We start from the raw sequence: 23,204 nt of genomic DNA, 5'->3' as shown, positions 1-23,204 counted from the left end.
GGCTGGATGATCTTATAGACAGCAGTTTGTAAAAACCCACTATAAAGAGTATTCACAAATTACAAGTTACTAATTCCAAGTTGAGATGGAGCAGCTTTACTTTTTCTTTTTCAAAAATAAGTTGGGGGGGTATGTGTTTCTTTATTTTTGTCTGGAATTTTGTTTCACAGCAAAGTTTGAATTTGATAATTTATTTTTTCAAAGTGGAAAAAAAAATTTAAAACTTTGAAACTGAAACATCTTTCCCACCGTTAAAGATAAGTAGCCACCTATCTGGATAGCTGCCAAGCTATGATGGCAAATGCCAGGTGATGTCTGTTCAATTCCATGCAACTCATGATAATGTCATTCCTCCTGGTTGAAATATTGATCACAATTGACATTTCTTACAACTTTTCTTCCTTTTTTTTTATTAAAAAGCAGAAATTTATTATCTGATCCAGATTTTTATACAGACACATTATTTTTTTTGAAACCTGACAAAAAAGTAGATGAATATTTGTCTCTCCTCTATTTTTCTGAAACTGGCTCAGTCCTTGTTTATGATAACATCATGGGTTTTAGTCAAATAGTGTGACTGGTCACCTCTGTCATGGGAATTTGTCTCAGTCCCAAATTGCATAGCAAATATTTTAAGCGAATAATGAATAGTCAATATTGACCTTCTGGGATCTCTTCTCCCATGAATACTCATTGCGTGCTCCACAGCCACAGCCTGTCCGTAGTGGGGCTGCCTGTCAGGCTCAAACCCCCTTTGAGATAGAACCATCTGCTCGGCTTCTGGCAGAGACACCCTTGCAAAACACACAGAAGCAACCCCAAAAGCCCCCCAAAACAAGACATCAACTACTGCCTGCAGGACTGATGGACCGTGAACGTTACTGTGTCACCTTGAAAACATGTATATTTTCCTGGGAAAACAAAAAAGAAAAAAGAGTAAAACTCTTACCAATCTCAAATATTTGGACTAAAAGGAGATGATTAGCTAGTTGTGCAAAAGGGAACAGCCTTAGCAGGGACCTCACGTCTTGCTAAGACAGTTATCTGAATTTATATCAGAGCTGCTCTGTTTAGGCTGGCAGGGCTAGGTTGAGTTTTGATGCAACTGGAGAACGTACCTTCCGGCATAAGCCAAGCATATACCAAACAGGACTGGTGAAAAAGCTACAGATCTATTAGGTCCTCCTGGTAACTCACCCCAGAACCTGGCTGGAGATGGCTGCTGGGATGCATTAAATGGCTTTGGGCTGAAACTCTCACCTTAAATCCCTTCAGCACCATTTGGGGAGGGGGAGGAAGAAGGGAACTGGAGATGTGTTCCCCTTTAAGACGCCAAGGTTAGATCCAAGGAAGAAGATAAGCAAGGAATACAAGCCCCATGTACACAAACTGCTCAAAACCCTGCCATTTGTCAGATCCCTACCAGTAGTGCATGAGAGCTAAAGCTTCTGGCCCACGGAGGGAACAGATCTGAGACTGAGCTCAGCTACACGGTGCCTCAGGCTGTGGAGGGCTGGGAGCCTGGGGGAACAGTGCACATTTTGGATTGTCAAAAATATTCCTTCTAGGCCAGCCGTATCAAAATCCAGGCTGCTGCAGTTCCTCGCTTTTTTTTTCCCTACCCCTCAACAACTGTTTTCTCCTTGCTTTAGTCAACAAAAGCATCTCAGAGCACACTCATGGCAGACAGGACCAGGACCAACAGGTTGCCTTCTGAAGTGCCATTCACTGTGAGGGAGAGACGTGGCTGGCTGACTGTGATAGCTCTTCTCCTCTGATAGGAGAAAAAGGCCTCACCACCTTCCTGAGGAAGGATCAGGGAGGAGAGGTTTTGCACAGCATTTAGAAGTGCCCTGTCTTGAGAACCAAAGGGGTCCTGGCTGCCTTCCTCACTGTTTTACCCCCTCCATCCTCCACATCCTGCTGCCATGGGTGACAATTACTTTTACTGCTGCTGTTACTGTCTGCATGCAGGTGAGTGGTTTTTCCGCTATAAATCCTTCCTTTCCTGCAAATCTAAAGTGGCCCTTTTGTTCTCCAATGGGACAGTAAGTAAATTCTGTAATTAGGGGGAGGAGGCAAGACAAAAGGAAAGGCTCTGGCAGGAGCCTCAGAGGAACAGAAGGTGATGCATTGTGACAGATGCCTTTTGTGATGATGTTTGTTAAACACTGCCACTTCCTTTTGTTCGATTCCCATCTTGCCTGCACGCTCCCAACATCTGCATGACCCAGACAAGATAACTGTGTTCCAGAGGAAAAGAGGACAAAGGGACTCCTTGCACTCACCTCTCACCATCCCATCCCAGTAGCTGAGCTAACACAAGCTCCCAACACCCCTCCCTTCCTCATCATCATCTCGTGTGATCCGTAGCTACATAGACATCCCTTGAATCACGCTATAGAGATCCTTCTCTTAAAAAAAGCTCTCCTATAAATGTTGGGCTATTTAGTCGGATACCTACACCCTTCAGGAGAAGTTGTACATCTCTGTGAGTATTTTCTTCCCTGCACGTCTCTTTTTAAGCTCTGTCACCTTTTGCTCTGAGGAAGTTCAGTTTCAGGTACCCCCACGGTGGACAAACCACTGCCAGCCGAAGCGGAGGTGCTGGGAAAAGGCACAAGCATCTGCCTCTGTCCTTTCTTTCCTCCTCCTTCCCACTTTGGGGAACACAGAGGAAAATAGCCATTGTGGCTGGCATCAAGGCAGATGGCAGCACTGAAATTAAGAGCATTAATTACTACTATTATTTTTAGCAGAAACACATTGCAAGCAGCATGATTCAGAGCTGTCCAAGCCCCTGCAAGAGGCTGAGCACTCGGAGCTGAGCAGGAGGCAGCTGGCAAGAGCTGGGAGAAGGGAGTGGCCACTCCTCCGAAACTTTGGGACACCATCGTTTTGCAGCCTCAAACAATTTCCAGGAACAGATGTGCACTGGATCTGAATTAAAAATGGGAAAGCTCTCGTATTCCCACTGTTAGAAATCAAAGCTTCAGTGGGATCATGCTGTTGCTTCCACTGGCATGTTTCCACGGGCATCAGCAACGTTCCTTTAGATGTACAGCTTTGGTGCTGTAACTGGGAGACAAATCAGTCCATGTATTTTAATCTCTAACATTTTATTGGCTTCATAAAACACGGTACGAGGTGCTGTACGAACAAGAAGTGAGCAACAGTCTTGGCTTAAAGAATTTACAACCAGAAAGATAAGACAATGGTTGGAAGGAAAAGGAATACTCATTTTATAGCTTGAGAGCTGAGGTAGGCTGGGGATGGTTCAAAGACATTTGCACAGCTCCTAATCACAGGAAACACAGAAATCACACGTAACTTGTGCTTCGAATGTATACATGCTGCTGGAAAGGTCATGAAGAGTCAACAGCAGAGCTGGTAACTTCAAGCAAACCACTACTGCAATGATTTAAGCACAAGGTCAACCCTACTGCTAAAGCCCATGGTCCAGCAAAGTATCTGTGGTAAGATCTAAAAACGGGCTTAAAGCAAACACTTCTCCAAGTGTATTTCTAAACAGAGATGAATGCAAAACTATTGTCAGAGGTAAGTGTGTTCTTCAAGAGTCTGTTAAGTTGAGACACAGACTTCTTCTTGGAGCCAAATAGAGGAGGGAAAGAAAATACTTGTCAAATATATTATTCTGAGAATTCTGTGTTCACGCATTAATTCATTTATTAATGACTCCTGGAGGAAAAAAAAAGAAAAAAATAATCAGATAAGTTATTTAACAAAATCCCACAAATTCAGCATGTAACACATTCATCAGAATCTATTCAAGCAGCTTCAATGCTTGGACAAAACTCTGTTTTTTCATCTAATTTCCCAGGCAGGAAGACTGCCAAAAAGTGCAAATGATGCTGTAAAAATTAAGAGAGGCTTTTCAGCAGCCAAATACCTGAATGATGTTTACACGAACACTTAGCATCTCACTCCCTAAAAGACACATTCCTATGTGTCATTCGGACACAGGATTTATTTTTTAATGCCTATTTTGGAGTAGGGGGGAGACAGGGTATATTTGTCCACAGGACCGAACATATCACACTGGATTCATTAAAAAGGGATGGATTGGAGGCAGCAGTTTCTCTGTGCCGAGCTATTGAAAGTGAAATGGGATAATTGCCACAGTTACAACTAGACTGATCAAGCTGAGAGAAACAAGTTTCAAATTGTACCAATCAGCCCTAATCCGAAGGAGTTATTAACAGAGCTCTACCCTGGTGAGTCTGCATCTGCTAACTTGAGATAATGATTTATATCACCCTTTATGAAAGTTCCAATTTATCCTAATTCAATAAGCGAAAGCCAGCGAGCTCAGAGGGAGTCGCAGACAAGGATTCAGTGTGAGCCCCTCAGCTGCTCTCCTCCTCCCAGGCAGGGCCAGCGGCTGCTGCTCGGTGCCATGCGCTGGAGGAAGCCACGGGGACTAAAGGAGAAAGAAACACAGAGTTTGGATCATTTTAAAAAATACCTGCAGGCAACATAGGATTACAAAAGGTATATGTAGGTCAGTGTGACCACTTAGCCTCCAAAACTCTTGAACAGGACCAGCAACAAGGATGTGATATGGAAGGGCAGATGATGCCTGCATTGGGACAAAAGAAGCAATCCTGAATGCCTGGACAAGGAAAGTTTAGTTAGGTCCTTGGTATTGGACACAAAAGCTCATTGCTTCAAAGGCTGTGGGCTCAGCTTATGCCAACATGCACATTTTTGTGGACACAAGGTTGTTTCAGCCATTGTGGGAAATCTACCTGGAATGTGGCCTTTGGAGTCTGAAATAGCATCAGGGATAGAAGCTGGGCGCTAACTAGAAGTTATTCCTTTGAAACAGTGCACAGGATTTTCTGGGTTTCCAGCCAGCCGTGACACCATAGATCCAGCTATCACACAAGGCACTTCAACGATCTTTGGTGAAATTCTTATTGCAGCCAAATTCAGAGCTGCCACGAGGCTGCTGCCTCCCATCACCACTGCCTCCTACTTGTCCCTTACAGCCTGCACACAAAAACACGATAACTGATTCCCTCAGGATTCAAAAGGTGTGTAATAGTAGGACACAACCATTCTCATTCTCTGTTGGGTCCTGCACTAAGTGAACCAAAGCATCAAGGTTTCTGCATATTGTTCCTCTCCTGAGGGGAAGCTTTATGTTATTTGCTGTGTTTGCACAGTTCTAGTATCTGCAATGTTTGCTTGGCTTTCTTTTATTCAAACACATTTGTTCCAGTTGCGTTTCTGACCTATTTTACTGTTATTCCGCGAACACTTATTGAGGGAGAGTTTTGCCTTTGTTTCAAGAATATTCCAAGAAAGTAAAAATATCACAAGCAGTTCAGTGACTATTTGTGCAAATATTCACAGGCAAAAGGCCCTTTCTTTCTTGTTAAGGACACCTTAATATTCGATTAACTTTCTTCTGGTTGTAAAATTCTTGTCTATCCGGTCAGAGCAGAAAGAACACCTGACAACTGAAATGGCCAGTGATAACCTGTCAGGAGTGACTGCTGAATAGCTGGATAGAGATAGATATTTGCAAACAGGCTGGAAAATGAGAGTTACTTGCTGACCTAGGAGTTACTATTCAGACTTGGGTTCCTAAAGCGTTCGGTGAAGAGTGTTTTGATGAGAGACATTGCTGATACCCATTTATAGGTTAATCTCAAAGAGTTTCTGTCCCCTTCCCTTCCACAACATCCAATATCAGTCATAATTTTATACGTAAGCTACAGACCTTCTAGGTTTCACTGCTTTACACTACTTTGCTACAGCGTTTGCCTTGCATCTCCCTGAGGTTACTGCCTTGACACCATGCTGGTTCGTTAGCTGCTGATCAGGGAACGTGTTGGCTTTCTGGAGTAACACAAGTTTGCAGTACTAGCACATGTCTTTGTAGCAGTCTGTTGCAATATTGACAGAAGACTATTTCCCATCAAAGTCAAAACCATCAGTCTTTTTTATTGAAGACTTGAAACAGTATTTGAGTGAGTCTTCAACTACCATCGATGCTTCGCCTATTCGTGCCAGGCTGTTTGGGAGCATGATGTGCTACCCCAATGCTGGCACCTCTTAAATTCCTGTGTAGAGTCAATTCTGAATTCTATCTGAACCTGGTTTTCTGCCAGCTTCCTCATTGTGCAGCCTGTAAAATAGGGTGGCAAAACTTCAATAAAAGGAAGGAGAAAAAAAAAAAAAAGAATGCAGCAATTGGAGAGGGAAAGGAGTCACTGTCAAGTGTTAATGACGTGTTCCTTGCAATATGAATGAGACCAAGACTGGATTGGGGCACTGGGGAGAAGGGGGGCCTGCACAGCTCTGAGTACAGCTAAATTTTTAGAAGCACAAGTTGAAAGGGAAAAAAGTGAAAAAAAAATCTCATGTTCCAGCTGAAAGAATACAGGAAAGTTATTTGTTCCAAGACCAGTTTCTAATCAGGACAAAAATAGTATCCTGAAAGGTCTTCAGGCTACTGAAACAGGGATGTAAATCCCTGGCCCATCCTGTCCAAAGCAGGACTGATGGCTCCAGTGCAGAAGTGGTTGTGATGTATAGCCAGGACACCGCGGTGGCATTTCTCATCTGCTGTACAAAGTCTCAGGTCGTGCAAAGCAGTGAGTGCGGAGCTGGGTTCTCTTTCTTTTGTCACATTGATTCATTTGTTCTCTAGGGTCATTAGTTCTTCCATATGGAGATCCATTACCGCCAGCAATTTCCAAAGCCCAGTGAAATGCTTCATGCAGGATCTCCATAAACTGAAAACCATATCGAGACCTAGTGCTGCTCAGGCTTAGGGAGCTGAAAGTGTCTAAAACATGCTCCTATTTCTCAGGGCACCCTGAATTTTCTATTGATCACAATGAATGAATGCATGGACAACTGAAAAACTCCCACAGTATATTAAGCATTCATCTGCTGTGCAAAGATGGATGATTTCTTACCAGCCACGACAAGGAAACATACAGTTCACTTAATTGCCAAGCAATCCCTGAAAAGCACAGCTTCAATTTGCTCTGCCATAACTACCTGGCTGGTTGATAGGACTCTCAGGTCAACAACATTATCACCACAAGTCTCATTTAATCTCCCTATGACTTGCTTCAGCCTGGAAATAGTCCAGCAAGAACCCACGGGGGCAGAAATCTGTCTCCAGTCCTGTGATAAAGCCACTGAGCCAAAGACTTCCTGCACCCCTAGAGAATGAAGGCCCACAGTGACTCCAAAGCCGCTAATCATGGCCACAACACATCCAATTTACCTGCATGCAGATGGTTCTTAATGAGAATTAACTCAGATAGGGATGAGGGAACACAGAATCCCGATGCTGTGATTTACTGAACCTCACATGAGGCCTCAATGAATCAAAAGAGATGGGTCTGCGCTGCCGGGGAAGCAGTTGCTCCTGAGCAAAGACCAGACAGGCTCTGCAGGGCTGATGGAGACCGAGCCGGTGGCAGCAGGCTCCAGGGAAGCTGTCCCCTCCGTGCCTCGGTGCCAGCTCTGCCCGCGCCAGGCGAGGCTGTACGTGCTCCCTTCCAGCTCAGCCTGTGCCAGATGTCACAATGTTAGACATTCAATCCGTAACAATAAGGGAGACGTAAAACCAGTAACTATTAAATATTTATCAAGATTATCTGTTTGACCTTTATTTTTACAACTATTTGCAAGCTAGCAAGGAGCTGCGGGGGCTGGCTGCAAAGAAGGGGCTGCGAAAGCAGCTGTGCTTGATGCCACGTCCTGGCTCTCGCTTTCTACCTTCCTGTCTTCCTCCCCTCCTCCTCCTCTCACCTTCCCTCCTTCCTCTGGGCATGCTGAGAATAAGCCCAGAGGTCTGATAAAAGCCTGAAATGGTCACTGGGGTAGGCACAGAGCAGATGGCAGCGGTAAAGCTAAGGGAGGTTTCATTATCACTAGGCGATTTAGCCAAAGCACATCACAAGCCGTCCAACAAGGCGCCGCTTCCCAAGCTCGTTGCATCTTAAGGAGGCAGCACAAGAGCTGAGCAGGACTGAGGAAAGATACACCCCTCTCCTGGTGTGTGTTCCCCTTCTTTTGTCCTTTTTTTCCTCACTGTAATAAGCTTCTCCAGTGTCCATCCTTCTCCCATCCTCACCCTGCAAAAACTTCCCAAGAGGAGGGTGGACTTCTCTGTCTTCAGGCTTCCAGATGAAAAGGGAAGGGGAGGAGAAACAAAAAAGAGATTTCAATTGACCCTCGGTTTCTGTTTGACCGTCACAGCTAATTGAATTGCCTTCAGTCAGTGCCAGACTTTGATTGCTGCCTTAAGAATAGGGCTGGCAGAGTAACAGAGGATGACAGCTGCTTTCTGCAGCTGGTTCCAAACCAAGGAGTAGGTCAACGAGCATGGATGAACTGAAGCTTTAAAGCAAGGAAGCACATGCGCACTCGCCTCCATGACATGGGCTGAGCGATGGGAGACATTGCCATTTCTCTGTCTCTTTTTTTCCAATTCAGCATAAAATATCTGGACAAATGTCACTGCATTATGGTAGGTATTGAGTTTTTGAGTACTTATTTTTTTTCCTCTTTCCTTCCTATTATTTTCCTAAGCCCATTTTTCTGCCCAATGGCTGGGATGGAATCAGTAATCGAAAAGCGGCACTGCTGAAATCAATTGAAAAAGTCATTAAGCAGCTGTGGTGTAAAAGCCTCCCCTGCACTGAACTCTGGAGCTGGCCCCATTCATTCACTTCTCCTCCCCAGCTTGGTCTGGCTGCCCAGTTGGGACATCATATCCTGAAGATCCATTGGCTGCAGCCAGGCATGGAGAAACCAGTCACCTGTTAAATTTAGATTTCTTGAATCTGCCAACAGCCTGACACATTGATAAACAGCCACGATTTTTAGCAAAGGTTGGGAACGCTCACTCACTTGCTGTTAATTGCTTTGTGGAACTGAACCATAAAACCTGCAGTGACTCAAGCCCGAGCAACCTCCCCGCCATGCAGGCGGTGGTGACCAGCCGGAGCGAGATCAAGGTCCCTCCATCGCTCTTCGGTCTGCGGGCCAGTTGATCGCTCTCAGAACAAAACCTCCCAGATTTACAACTGGCCCAGCTGCTGCGTCAAGAGGAACTGGAAGCTGCTGTCACCAACAGAGATGGACATGCCAGCTAGCAGCCACCAACCCATGCCATGTTTCACCGCAGCAGGGGCCAGAGGTGCCCCAAGTACGGGTGGCACTCGTGGTGCTGCGCGATGAAAAAGGAGAGCACTGCAGATGTGCTCTGTGCTCTGAGCAAGGTCGCATGCTTCAAAAACTCCTTGCACCGGCATCTCAAAATGATTGTGTCTGTATGAGCTCAGGGGTGGAGCAACGAAAAGAAAGTAGCACCGGTGGCTGGATTTCATAAAAAAAAACCAAAAAAAACAAACAATAAAATCCTTGCCCTTGCCAAGACCTGAACTCTGGCCCTGAATACTGAGAAATCAAACTTTGTGGGTTTTTTTAAATCTGGCCACAAATAGTTTGATAGGTTATGTGAAGACTATAAAACTTATTATTATGATAGGCCATTCTACTCTAAACTGATGCTGAAATACTTTCTAGGAAACAAAGGCATAAAATACCGTTAACATATCTAAAGAAGGAGGCTGACTTAACTTGTCAGTGAAAGTTATCACTGGTTTTTCTAGCTTTCATTAAAAGGGAACAAGAGCAAATCTGCTCTTAAAGGAGACAGCTTCCTTTTCTGGCTTTTAATTTTTTTTAATGGGATATACCACAGATTATTTCTGATGGAGCCAGTCTGATCCTCAAGTGGAAGAAATTAGCATGACAATCAGCAACTTCTCTATAAATAGAGTAATTATTAGGAGAAAAATAAGGTAAAAATGTGTTTACTACTAATTCAAAATCTTAGTCAACCACTGAACAAGTGGTTTGCCATAACACGGAAATGTCCTGGGGGTATGAGTTGAGAAGCAGAGCCATACATGTTGTTGCCTGCAGTTTTAGAAAGTGGAAGTATCAGAAAATGCTGTCTTTCAAATCTGTGGGCATAAGGCCAGCTACTTTTGTCATGTAAATGATATATCTCTTTAAACTTTACAACTCAAAGGTACTTCTCTCACCAGGGGATAATTTATTAATGAGATGATAGAGTCTGGGCAATAACAGCAGATACTAATATAAACTGAAGAATCTCTTACACTCCTGCTTAAGCACTCATTTTTGTTGTCACAAGAAGTGTTAGCAGGCTGGATGGACATTGGTCTTTTCTGATGACAGCACTAATTCATCTCTGACTAAAACATGTCCACCTGGTCCAATGGTGTAAAAGGAAAAACCAAAAGAACAATGTTTCACTCCTACTCCTCATGACCTATTACTATTTTTAATGATTCAGGGACTAACAAATTATAGTCATTAACTCCATGAGCATTTCAAAAAAATTGAGATGGATCTGAATACAGAGCAGATTTATACATTTTAAGTTGCACCTGGGTTTCTATCCACACATACAGATGTTAAAAGTTAAGGAAGATGAGCAGGAACAATCTAGAGTCAGACAACAAACTTGTTATGCTTCTCCCTGAGAGCGAAAAGTAGTCCTTTACAAGACATTTTTTGGAGATGTCTTGAAAGTTTCTACAAAGTTTCAGCAGTGGATGCTGTCTGGGAAAGATTTAAGATGTTGATGGTGGGGTGGGGATAGAGTGCCTCTTCTGTTGAACAAAAAGATGAATTATTATTTTTATACCTTCTGTTAACAGTGGGTTTCTTCTACTGAGACATCCATCTCAAGTATCTCATGGGGCTCTGGAAATGCACTCCTTTGTCCATACCATGTACATGCACAGCTCCTGTGAGCCTCTGGGGGTCGAAGGGCACCTGAGTCCTTAGGGGCACCGCTGGTCTGTGAACAGGCTCCATCTTCATGCTGAGGATGAGGAGTTCGCAGTTCCACCATGGTGTTCACAGAGGTGATGGTACTTTGTCTTTCCTCTGTCCTCCCTGTCACCGCGCCAGGTCAGAGACTGTGCATAGCCCCAGTAATTAAGCCAGATAAATAAAATCACATTGCTCATAATTACTGTGGACAATTTTGTGTAATTAGATGTTAAGTGTGGTAGCCACTCTCCTTTACAGCCCTAGATAAGTACCTGCACTTTGACTTAGAGGAAGCCTGGTAGGAAATATAACTGCTTTGTTGCTCTCCGTGTAATTAACTACCATTAAAACCACTAATTAGATCGTAAGTTTTAAATAAGATGCCCTAATTATCTTTGGTACACAGTGAACTGATTTGCTGGGGCAAAGCCTTCCAAAATGAAAAAGAATCTTTTGGCAGCCCTCAGGGTTAATTTTATTGTATTATTTTTCCATATCTCAGAGCTTGCACGAGAATGCATTACAGGTGCACTGCGTGCTTGCCAGTGAAGACATAAATTTTGTGCTCACTAGTTCCTATTGCACTGGAAGACCCAGCCTTGGGGCAGGAAGGCAAAGGAGTGAGTAGATGCCCCCAGAACACAGAGGACGAGCTACAGATGGATGCAGGTGTGTGCACACATAGGGGAAGTTTCCATTTCCAGAAAGGAATACAATTTTATTGTGATTAAGATGTCCTTCATCCTTTATTTCTCTCTTGCTTTTGTTGGCAATACCGCACTACAGAATGTTTAGAAGAATTTCATAAAGCAATATGGTTCTTAATCCTAATTTGTTTTAGGCAGCTTTCTGCAAATCGTCAAGCCAGCAAGCTTTCTGATCTCCCAGGTCCTAGGAGCAGAGAACACCACATGCACAGCACAGAGAATATAATCTAGTAAACATCTGCATCTGAACCCTGATTATAAAAGTTTTATCCAGTTGAAGAACAAATATTCCATGTGGTTTAGCATTCAAAGCTATCTGACTTTGCATTTCATGAGTTTCCAGTGTTTGAGCAAAGGTGAGCCAAAGCCAAGGCAATTTGTGGGGTGAAGACCTGCACATAGATTTCATCGTGTCAACGCAAGCAATACAGACCCAACAAATATTCTCACTGAGCTTTTCATCCATTCTAATTGTGAGAAAATGTATGCTAGTCTGGCACTCCACTGTTAGCTCAAGGTTTTAGTTCAATCCTACCTTGGATTTTGAAGAACGACAACTGCAAAAAGCCAGAGAAAGCTAAAGAATGAGGCTGAAAAGGCATGGCAGGGCAGAATTGAGCCGCAGGAATCAGTGAAGGTCCAGAAAGAGCAGCCACATCTTTCTTGTAGCCCATTTTCTGTTTTCTAGGATCAGAAGAAGCTGGAAACTGCTCAGGGTGGGATGGAGTCGGGGCAGAGTAAGAATGCTCTGGAAAAAAAACAACAACAAAAAAAAAAAACCCAAACCAAAAACATGTGTCAGTAGAGTCTTTACTAGAAACTAAAGTATAGAGACAACTCTAAATTGTTTCATTATTTTGTGCTTGTAGTACCAACTCTCTGCTTGGACACAGGTGATAAGAGAAGAAATATGGTTTAACAGAAGCAGTTTCTACAGCAGAAATACAGTATGCTGTTCAACCTTTGTCCCAGTCGCTTGGCAAGGGAGCCAAGGAGCTGGGTTTTTCTGAAATCCCTTAAGTGAGCCAAAATTTTGCAGACTGCAGACCACTGACCCTTTCCCAAGGCAACAGCCCTCTCCTACCCTCCCTCAGTGAGTCTCAAATGAGACAGGACCCTCTGCTCTCAGAAAACCCTGGGAGTCACTTTCCCTTCCCATCACATCAATAGAGAACTAAACTCCATTATTTACAGAGCCTGTGCTACATGAGACTTCACTCCTGCCACCGTTTGATGTTTCCTTAATAAGGAAAATACTAGTTTACATCCCCTCATCTGCTGTATCATTTGCTGTATGGCACTGTCAATACAGGACCCTTCAAGTTTCAAAAGACAATTGAGGATGTTGGAAGCACTTTAAGATAACTCAGTCTTTTGCTTCCAGATTTGCATATAGTGATGGACGTGCTTGGATCTATTCTTTTTATATTCTATTAAAAGGAGTATTTTAGCTTACAGAAAGGTCTTGAGATCCAGGGCCGTTTCTGAGAGGCCTGAGTATTATTTGCCATTGCTTCCTGCAGCTGCCAGGTCCTTTTAGAGGTCTGAACCATGACATCTAGGTTGTAAATTAATGTTTTGTTCCTGTGAACACCTTTGGCTCCCAGGAACACTTTGAAAGGTCAAAGGAAATTTTAAATAGTCCTTTGCCTCTGTTGCTGCCTCCAAAAATAAAAATATGAATAAAAATGCAAACAGCCCCTGGATAAAAATCCTTAGTCATGTCCCATCAAAGTCACAGCACATTATGGCATTTACTGCGGGGTGGGGGAAGCTGTGGCTCTCCTTGCCCCCCCTTGTTTGGCTGCCTACAGATGTCTAGGTGTTGATATTTTACCCTTAAAGCAGCTCCAATAAAAATAAAATAAAAATTAGTCTCACCCTCTCCAGAGCAGAACAGTTTTTCTCACCATGCCTTGTTTTACTCAGAAATGTTTAAGTTTCTGAAAAAAAAAACCAAACAAACAAACTTCCCCAAAGTTATCTGGCTATTCTGTTTACCTTCTCAGTTGCCCAGCTCCTTTTTTTCTCCTGCTGTTACTCCAACAAGCTCAAGGACAAGCAAAAAAAAAAGGGATATTTCAGCAGGAAATTTGCTGTGTGAGCAGACCAGCACTGGGTGCTTCTGGACTTTGGGTGAGCAGGAGGAGATGGGAGTCAACGGCTGCAGCGAGGCTGTACCTTGTAACTCCAGCTAAAAACACTGTGGACTGCAGACCGGATAGACTCACCTGCCCTGTAATAGCACGGACATGCTCGCGTGCACTAATGTCTTTCTGATTCCCACTGCGTATAAGGGAAGATTGCCTTTCTCTTGCTTCCCTGCCCCGGTAACGAAGCAGCAGCCTTGACTCTTCGACGAGACCAAGCTCCCGCGCCTCTCCTGTACCTGCTGGCTGAGCGCAGCACAAGTAGAAGCAAGGAAAATGCAGATGGAGTGGAAAGTTGTGCACGTAGGTGGTGAAAAAAACACTTTGTGGTACAATCCAAAGTTTCACGAGGTATTTGTTACACCTTTAATTCCTAAATGAATCAAGAGGAAAAAAAAAAATAGTCCTATGTTCTTATCCTCTGGTACCGTGGTCCTGCTCAGCCACTCAGCCCCAGCAGCTTAATCTCTTTCACATGGAGCCAAAATAACGCAGGTGATAACGCTGTGTTCGTGAACAACCAACAGGTAACTGCACCAGAGCACACAACACAAAGGCAGCAATTACAGCCCCTTCTTCATGACTCACAGCAGGACCCCAGCTGCCGCTAAAGAAAGCTTTTGACACCCTCTCCCCAGTCTATTCCCACACACATACCTCCCAGAATTTCCATTTAACATTAAATTTGAAATGTATCATTAATTGGCTAAAAAAATCCCTTCCTCAACAATAAATACCAGTCAGCTACAGGCCCTCACTGGGTGTGCCTTTTCTGCAAGTGCTGCTGCAGCTCTTCTGCCTTTGTTTTGGGATAGGTTTTAAGAGCTTTGGAATAAATACTTTTCCAATATCCCTATGTGCTAAGAATAGGCATCACATTATTAGCACGCTGTTTGGATAGGATATTTAATGAAATCAGCTTTTACAGGGACAGAAGTCAGGAAGAAGCCTCAAAAATAATATTAACTTTTGGGAAACTACCTAATGAAGTATTTTCTTAGAAGAGAGAGGGCAGAGCTTCACTGGAAATTTGAGTTGTAATACTGAAGTTGAGTCCCTATCTCTCTTAAAGCTTAATCTTTTGCAAAAATGTGTCATTTTGTAAGATTCTTGTACAAAATCAAACATTTAATTTAGGTTGCAAATAAGATGAAAATCAGAACAAAAAAAAAGGCAAGTTTTTATTGAGAACAAAACTGAATTTTACACAGATTTGTCCCCAGCCCCAGGTGTCACAAGACATCCAGCCCATAAGCCACCTGCACAGCCAGGCAGTCAGTTGCTGTCTCCCACCTTCCCTTCCCACCCACATCAGCACTGGTTGCACCTTTCAGGGCCTGAACCCCTCCAAGTTTACCAAAAAGCCTCCCATTGAGTTCAAACAGGTATGGGATCCAGCTTCATTGACTCCTGCTGTTACAGGGACATCCACTCAGCAGGAACGCAAGGAGGTGAACCTGCTGTGGTTTGTAACTCCCAAGGGACAAGGAGAGTCCAGTCCGGTTCGAGCCTGGGCAGTGAACCTGCTGCAAAGTGCTTGGGTCAGAATATCCTCCAACAATTTCTCCCGTGCTGTTAAACAGAGCCCTTCCCCACTGCCCAAGGCACATCAGCATGTAGATCTTGCCTCCGGCATGCCCTGTTGTTAGACGGTCTGTCAGCTCCAGAGCACTCCCGTTCACTGGAGCGGCCCATGTAATTATAAAGGAAGGGTAATTGAAATAAGGAGAAAGTAACACTTGAAAAGGAAGCAAATGGTTCAGAACAAGCAGAGCCATCCACCCACATCAGCAGGGTCAGGAGGTCTATCAAGCTTGGAAGCAGAAATGCTTCTGTCTGGAAGGAAGGAAAAGAAACCCTAATAGGATATATTTATAATCCTAACTACTAGAACTTCTTGTTTTCTTTTTTTTTTCTTAAAGCAACCCCCCTCACTTTGCAAGATGAGAAACAAGGACTGTATTTGAAAGAGAAATAACCCTGACCAGCAGTTGGCAGGGTTGACCAATGCTAGACAACACACAAGAGAGGCCTCCTCAACCAGGTCTGCCTCTGCCCAGCACACCTGGTTTTTAAATAGAAACTTAATCCCACTCGTTCTCCCTCCAACCTTATAAAGCTTGGTCAAGAAGACATTTTTCCTTCTGTCTCAACCCTAACAAGCAAGATCTTACAGTGAAACCTGTTCCTTCAGGATTTGGGAGCCAGGTGTTTCAACTCCAGTGCCTTGGTTTCTGGCCCAGGTCTGTAGACAAAGCAGGAGCCTCAGAAGCTGTAAATTGACATTGCTCCATCAGCTTCAGCAGAGCTGAAACCATTTGTGCTTGCAGATGATCTGCTCCACTGTTTTATAGACCCTTTTTTCCCCTCAACAGCTTTATAATCACAGCCATGCCAAAAATATTTTTTGTGTCCTAGTCTATCTCTGAAAGATTTGAGAGCACCATCCCTCCTCCAGTTTGCAGACTTGACACTAAGAGCAGGGACAGAGACCAAAGAGATGCAGGTTACACAAAAATCTGTAGTAAAAGCCAAAAAAAGGCACAGACCTCTCAGGTTCTAGCGTGGCACGCGCTTCATAAACATGGGTATATTCTCAGGCTTATTTGAGAAATTATTTAAGTATTATATTTACATTTGCTGAACATTCTAATGTTGACCTGTTATTAGCTGCAGATTTAACCAGCTATGAGTCTGATTTACTTCATTATGACACTAGGAGAGAAGCCAGGCTCCCCACCCATCCCATTTGAGCAGAGAGAAGGCTCTCAAACCGGACGTTCAAAGGTAAAAGCCTCTGAAACAGAAAACTCCTAAGAGACAAATCCATAGCTTGTGAACCATAGCTTAGAAATAAGCTTCTCCATGATTTTTAACAACTTATTTTGGATATTTCATTCTGGACATAGGCTTCCCAGGCAACAGGGGATGAATCAGAGCAGTGTGCATGCTCACCTGTAAATGATTCTCTCTCCTCTCTTTAGGAGAGCCTGTTTGTAGGACAATTTACTACTACATACAAATACAGAACCTGTGAGAAAACATTTTTCTCAGACAACACTTCTAGGAAGCATTGACTTAAGAAAGTGTGACCAAGCCTTCTGACTGCTTTGTAAAGTATTTTATGTATTCCAGAAGTCTCCCAACTTTCCAATCATGCCTTTTTCATAGTCTGATAGTTTTCACTTTTAAAAAGAATTGATATTCTAGTAACATTTTTTTTCCTTATCCTCACTTCAGCAATTTTAAATACATCTTGTCACAGGCCAAATGTTTTCCCCATTCTACTTCTTCAATAATTTGACAGATCTGTAGGGAAGTTTGCCTTCAAGTTAGATTATTTGTCCTACAAGTGAGAAAGAGAACTAGAAAACACCTTTAAACAAACTTAGTTTTTTTCTTCCTAGTTCATGAAAGCTCACTATACCGAAGCACTCAAAGCTTCATTTCTAACCACACATTTTACAGTACTTTAAGACTAGCCTCACACCACATTAATGCTATCAAAAAGGCTACAGATAACAGCTAATACAAGCTTATCACTATATTTCTACAAAGCATTACTTACACCCTCAACTACAAGAATTTCTCACCTAGTTGTCAAATAATAACCTGCCTAGAGTCCCACTAGAGGAAATTTCCACTGAAAATTACTAATAACAACCTATATAAAGTGTCTACAGAAAAGACCAGTTATCTTTATGAAGCATAACTATTTCTATCTCACTCAATCACAAAGAGCCAGCCTTACCCACCACCAGCCACACCCTGGTCCCACTAAGAAAAGCAGCTGCTGCTGGTTTGTGTATTGGGAACAGCCTTTCCCAGCAGGCACCTCTTCTGATCAACAGACTCTTAAATTCAGGTGGGATGGGCACCAACCTCACATGCATTTTTACTTTAGAGAGGTAGTGGGTAGCTGGGTCCTTTATCTGGTCTATTTGTTTTGGCATTTGTTAATTTTTATTAATTTTAACTTTATGTTTTCTATGAGTGATAGATTTTAATTTTTTTTTCTGTTAGGCTGTCTATTATTAAGTTCATTTCTCTTATATTAAAAATTATTTTTCTATTAGGTTTTAGCCTGGAGCTAGAAAGTATTTTATGTTGCTTTTCAAATGTTTCAAAATCCAGGCTTCCCTAAAAGAAGATGCTAGGGAGCAGGCGATTGGGAAAAGCAGTTCATGGTTGTTCTTATTTTCTTCACTCTAGGTGGAGAGTCTAGGGGATATATTAAGATGGGTAGAGAAGTTTGTTAGTGCCTTAATAGGCAGCTCCTGTTAACAGTTATGTTAGACTAGGGACTTTACTGGTCTTTGTTCTGAGCCTATCACTAGTAGAGGCTGCTGCTTTTCCTAGGACTGGGGATACTTTTAGTTTTTGTGTTCTTTGGGTCATTAAGTTGTGGACTGCAAGCACTTGCTTTGAGGTGCTAACACCCCAAAAGAGCAGCTCCTCCTCCTTGGGAGGCATCTATCAGTCTGCTGGCAGACAGAAATGTGGGTAGGTGCATGACTCTAGAGAGCTTCAGTGCAATGGTTTATTTTCTGGGGCTCTTCAAGAAAGGTCAAGATTGTTTTGAGATGGTTGGCATACAAAATCCATGCCCCAAAGAGCTGATATTTAAGAAAACTCTCTCAAAACTGTAATGAAGAGAGGAGGCGGCTGTGACACAATCTAGCCAAATTATATTGATAATATGTAGTAATTATATAGCACTTCACATGATCGGAGCACTTTACAAACATTAACTAATTTACAGCATTTACTGAAAACAGATGTGCTTTTTCTGGGGAAAACAGGCAAATACTGACTCTTCTGGTGGCAGAGAGGCCAGGTTGTAGTTCCTGATTTGTGAAGAAGCTGGAGGTAGTGAAGGGCTCTATGGAGGGACCTTCCAGAGGTCTTGTAACCACCTCTCTAAACCATGTCAAAAGGGAGAAGTACCTTCCTCTTCTATGGTAGTTCCTGCATCTGAAGGGTAATCTTAATCTGTTGATGATCTTTTAATTACAAGAAGAGCATGGACTGCAGGTGAAGGCAGGGAAACTGCTCTGCTGTTGTGATCAACCTCTGGTAACACTTGGAGCAAGGTGGTAGCAGCAACCTGTCTCCTGTGGCACAATGAAAAGGTATGATGACCTCAGTAGACCTAAGGCTGTGTTCTTTCTCTTAAGTCTTGCTTTTTCTTCCTTCTTGGCTTTCTGTTTAGCATCCTCTGCGTGTCTGGCTAGCCCTATGTGCTTGACACCATTGGGCAGCATGCAGCTGTAAATTCTTCATGCTACATGTCCTTTACAGATGCAATAAGGGTGTAACTTTAACTCTTCACCGTGCGTAGTCTCTTTGGTTCCCAAAATTAGTAGCTTGTACAGTGAATCACGTACAGCTTCTTAGAAGGTACTGGAAGGAAAGTGCCTGCAAGACAGGGATGTGAGAGCATGAATACCTGATGTTCCTGTGATAACTTCCTCTTGCCCTTCCTGTGATCAGACACTGTTTTCTTTGCCTCCTACTTTCTTTGCAGGGTAATTAAAAAAATGTTTACTTGGCTAAGTATTTTGCTATCAATACCATACATATTAACCTTATAAATTAGCCTTTTATGTGGTACTGTATCAAAAGGCTCTTGAAGTCTGATTGAATTATGCTTTACTTCCTCACCCTGTCCCTTGTCACTGTCACCTCCTCTAAGAAATTAATCAAGTTTGTTAGGCATGACCTCCCTTTAGTAAATCCAGGATGACTCTCTAAACATTCTGTACTTGCCAAGTGAGCTCTGATATTGTCCCTGAGTAGTGGATGTAGACTTCTGCACAAATATAGGGATTATAAAGCTCTGCTCAGCTGGTGGAGGGAGGGGTAAGCCTTATTACAGGACTGCGAAGGGACTGGCTGAGGATGAGGGATGTATTGGGGTAGGGGGGGAAACCCTGTAAGGTGACAGGCATGGACTAAAGAATACAAAAAACAGTAAAAAAAAAAAGCTGAGGGATGCTTCAACAGTGTTGTATCCTGGATTGAATAGGAAGAACAGAGGAGGTTTGATGCTCTGGGGTTGGGCTGTGCCATCGTGTGCTGGAGGGAGGTAGCAGAGCCAGAAGATTTCTGCAGTGCTGCAGTAAAAAAAAAACTGGACCCTTGAGCAGAGATGTGGGAGACCAGGGAGGCTCTCAAGCTGCTGCAGGGCAGGTGTAATGTTCCTGCCTGAGGGCTGCAGGGAAAAGAGCTGGGAAAAGGAGTTTCTGGTAATGCTGCAGTGCAGAGAGACAGGGAGGGAATGCAGGGAGCTTGGTGTAGTGATGCAGTGCAGAGCAAGGACGAGGGAAAGCTGTGCTGCAGATCCAAGAGCTCAGGTAGGGTTTGGGGAAGGACCAAGGGCTGCCTGGATGCTGTAAATGCAGCAGTGCAACAGCTCTGGGCATTCACTTGCCTCTGCGATTCAGAGCAGGAGGGAGGCAACATTTTCTAGGGCAGGCTCAAAAATCATTGATTTTATAAACTAGTTTTTATTGAGTCTTTTAATGATTGCTTTTTTTTCCAAGCTTTTTCCTCCCTGAGAAGGTGAAGCTTGATTTGACAGGTGATTCTCATGTCATCATGTTATGCCAGGGGCTGGGGCTTTAGGGAAAAAAAAGAATTACAAGATCTCCAGATCTGAGCTTAGGAAGCAGAGTCACAGGGACAGCAGAAGCAGAACTGTGCTCACTTGATACCTGAGTGATTGCTTTCTTTTAATCTCAGTTTTCACTTGCATTGCATGTTTTGCTCAAGGAACTCCTCTTTTTTTTTTTTGCTTGAAATTGCTTTCACCCAGTCTTGCATAAGATTCATCTGTCTTAGTGTGCTGGTACAATGGATCTACTGGACAAGAAAATGTCCATGGTTTTGTTATAGAAATACATATATCAAGCAGATTCTTTTTGCAATTAAACATGTAATTGTTTTGTTTGTTATGTCTGTTGGTGCTAATAATGCTTGTGAGGAACTCCAGCAGAACTTGTAGTAAACCTCCTTGAAGTCAGAAGAATTCTTTTTCACTTGGTTTCTGTTTGCTTTCAAGTCTCTACGGGTTTTTCCTGTGTTAGACCAATGGGTTACAAATTCCAGTTTAGGAGAGGAAGGCTGTACTTGAGGGACAGGAAGATGAAGTACAAAAGTGTTACTTCGTCCTTTAATGCTTGTCACAAATCAAGGAATTCACTGAACAGAAATTGCTAAGGCTTGGAAGTTACTTCTTGTTTTAAACTTGGAAGAGAAATTAGAAGTGTGTTTAAAAACATCACATGAGATCAGTGTGAGGATATCTAGTTGTGCAGTGGGTAGAAGCCTCACTGAAGATGCAGGAAGGCAAGAGCTGCTGATGGAGCTGGGACTGTGAGCATCATTTCCAGACTGGCAGGTGAATACGTAGCACTGAACATACTGCGTTCTTCTCCATGAGTAGTAATAGATGTAACCCATCTCAGCCTTTACCTGAAATACTCCACAACATTTTCATTGGAAGTGCCTAGGTTTCCTCAGTATATTTCTGGAAGTGAAAGGGCATTTTCTCAAATTAATTATGATGCTTTTAAGTTCTAGTTTACAGTATACAGAGATACTTTTATAACGAATCAACACAGATGTAACTCTAAGTAACATCCTCAGAAGCAAACCTACATGTTGCTTGAGAGCAGGTCTACATAACCAGCTGGGAAAAGTGCTGTTATTTGCTGTCATATCCTTGATACTACTCCTGGAACTCCTATTGCTCCCCAGTACACTGTGCTAGATTGTAAAAGAGGGACTGCTCCTTCAGAGCTATAAGGCCATTCTTCAAGGAATTATACAGGACTTTTTCAACAGGTTGCAGTGTGAATCATTGTTATCTTACTCAGCCCCTCCTGAAAGGGGAGCAAAAAGAGGAGGAAATGCATAGCTGATTATCTGGTTGGATCTGAAAAAAAGAAAAGAAAGGTTGATCTCTTGGTTGATTGTTCACTGGTTTAAACATTGCAGCTGCCTGCCTTCCTTCCTGGGATTAACAGATAAGAAGATGGACTGCTCAGTGAAAAGTGAGAGGTTTTGTTAGTAGATCTGTTCATCTATCAAAGTCCAGACTGCAGCCTTTTGTAAATTGACTCTGCTACTTTTCTTCTTTCATAAATTACTTTTAAAAATAGAGACAAAAGGCTGCCAACTCTGTTAGTTCCTGGAAAAATCCTTCTTCTGTTTAATATACAACTCCTGAGACATTTAAAAGTGAGATGCAACCATGTGTGAATTCTTGCATATATACTGAAGCGCCATATCACACTGAAGAATTTCAACATCCCACATGGTGACTTTGCAGATTCCATTTTTTCTAAGAGAAGCCTGTTTAATATTTGGGGGGGTGTCTGGGGTCAACCCTTCAGAGACAAGGCTTTTCACTCATCTGCATCACCTAGGTGATCACACTGGTACCCAAATCAACCATCTCTTTCCAGTCGTTTTAGCTTGGTTGGGCACAGGAGATTTGCAAGTTACTGCCATGTCTACAGCCCTTTCTTTATCTGTGGTTTTGGGACTTTGCTATGAAGATTGGATTTATTTTCTTGTTTATCCATTGCCTTTTCCCAGGAGCATTTCCTAGGTCTTAGGAACTCTGCAGAAGAAAAGTCACTGATTCTCCTATTTCTAACCACATGTTGCAATGGATAGCTGCATGAAACATACTTGTAGTTGTGGCACCTGAGGTATGGGTTTGTTGCCATACTTCAGGTCATTTGAAAGCGTGATGGCAGGGAATTAATCTAGTAGTTCATACAGCAAACTCAGAAGTGGCTCTTGGTCAGAGCATGGGAATCTGGAGGTTCATTCTTAAAGTATACCTCTTGCATGTTCATGTGAACCACTCCAACCTCCAAAATATGATTCAGACTTGTAATATTTCACAGGAGTGTGCTTTCCTGATATTTCCTCTCTACCTTCCCCCCGCCCCATTAAGTCATAGCTGCTGTCAAAGCATCCTCAGGGAGATCAGACTACCGAATAGCTCCTCTTTTCTGAAACAGGTGGTGATTCACATCTTTAGAAATGACTTATTTTTGTGGGCAATTGGAGGTTCTAACTTCAAGTCACTATTTCTGTTTTGCTTTTCTCTGCCAGAGAAGTTCTTTCATACCTGATATTTTCCTATTATGAATCTTCATTCACTGTTGTGGCATCACCTCTTAATCTTTTGGTTTTATATATTAAGTGTCTTCAGCTGCTCTGAAAATACTCCTTTAAGTGAGCACTGTGACCCCTCTGTGCCTTTGTCATTTGCTGTTGGGCATTAACATGATTCCAGCATTAATTGCTGGCAAAGCATCAGGCATCTGTGATACAAGGTTGAGGGCAGAGATGAATAGAAACAAAAGACTAAGTCAAAGCATTTTAAATTCTTGATTTCTAATGGCACATGGAATATGGGAAACTTAACTAGAGGGAAGCAGAAACAAGCATTCTTGGTGCA

The sequence above is a fragment of the Chlamydotis macqueenii genome, chromosome 20, assembly GCF_036417535.1.
Source record: "Chlamydotis macqueenii isolate bChlMac1 chromosome 20, bChlMac1.mat, whole genome shotgun sequence".
Lineage (NCBI taxonomy): Eukaryota > Metazoa > Chordata > Aves > Otidiformes > Otididae > Chlamydotis > Chlamydotis macqueenii.
The sequence above is the reverse complement of the archived record's forward strand: the minus strand, read 5'-3'. Positions refer to the sequence as shown.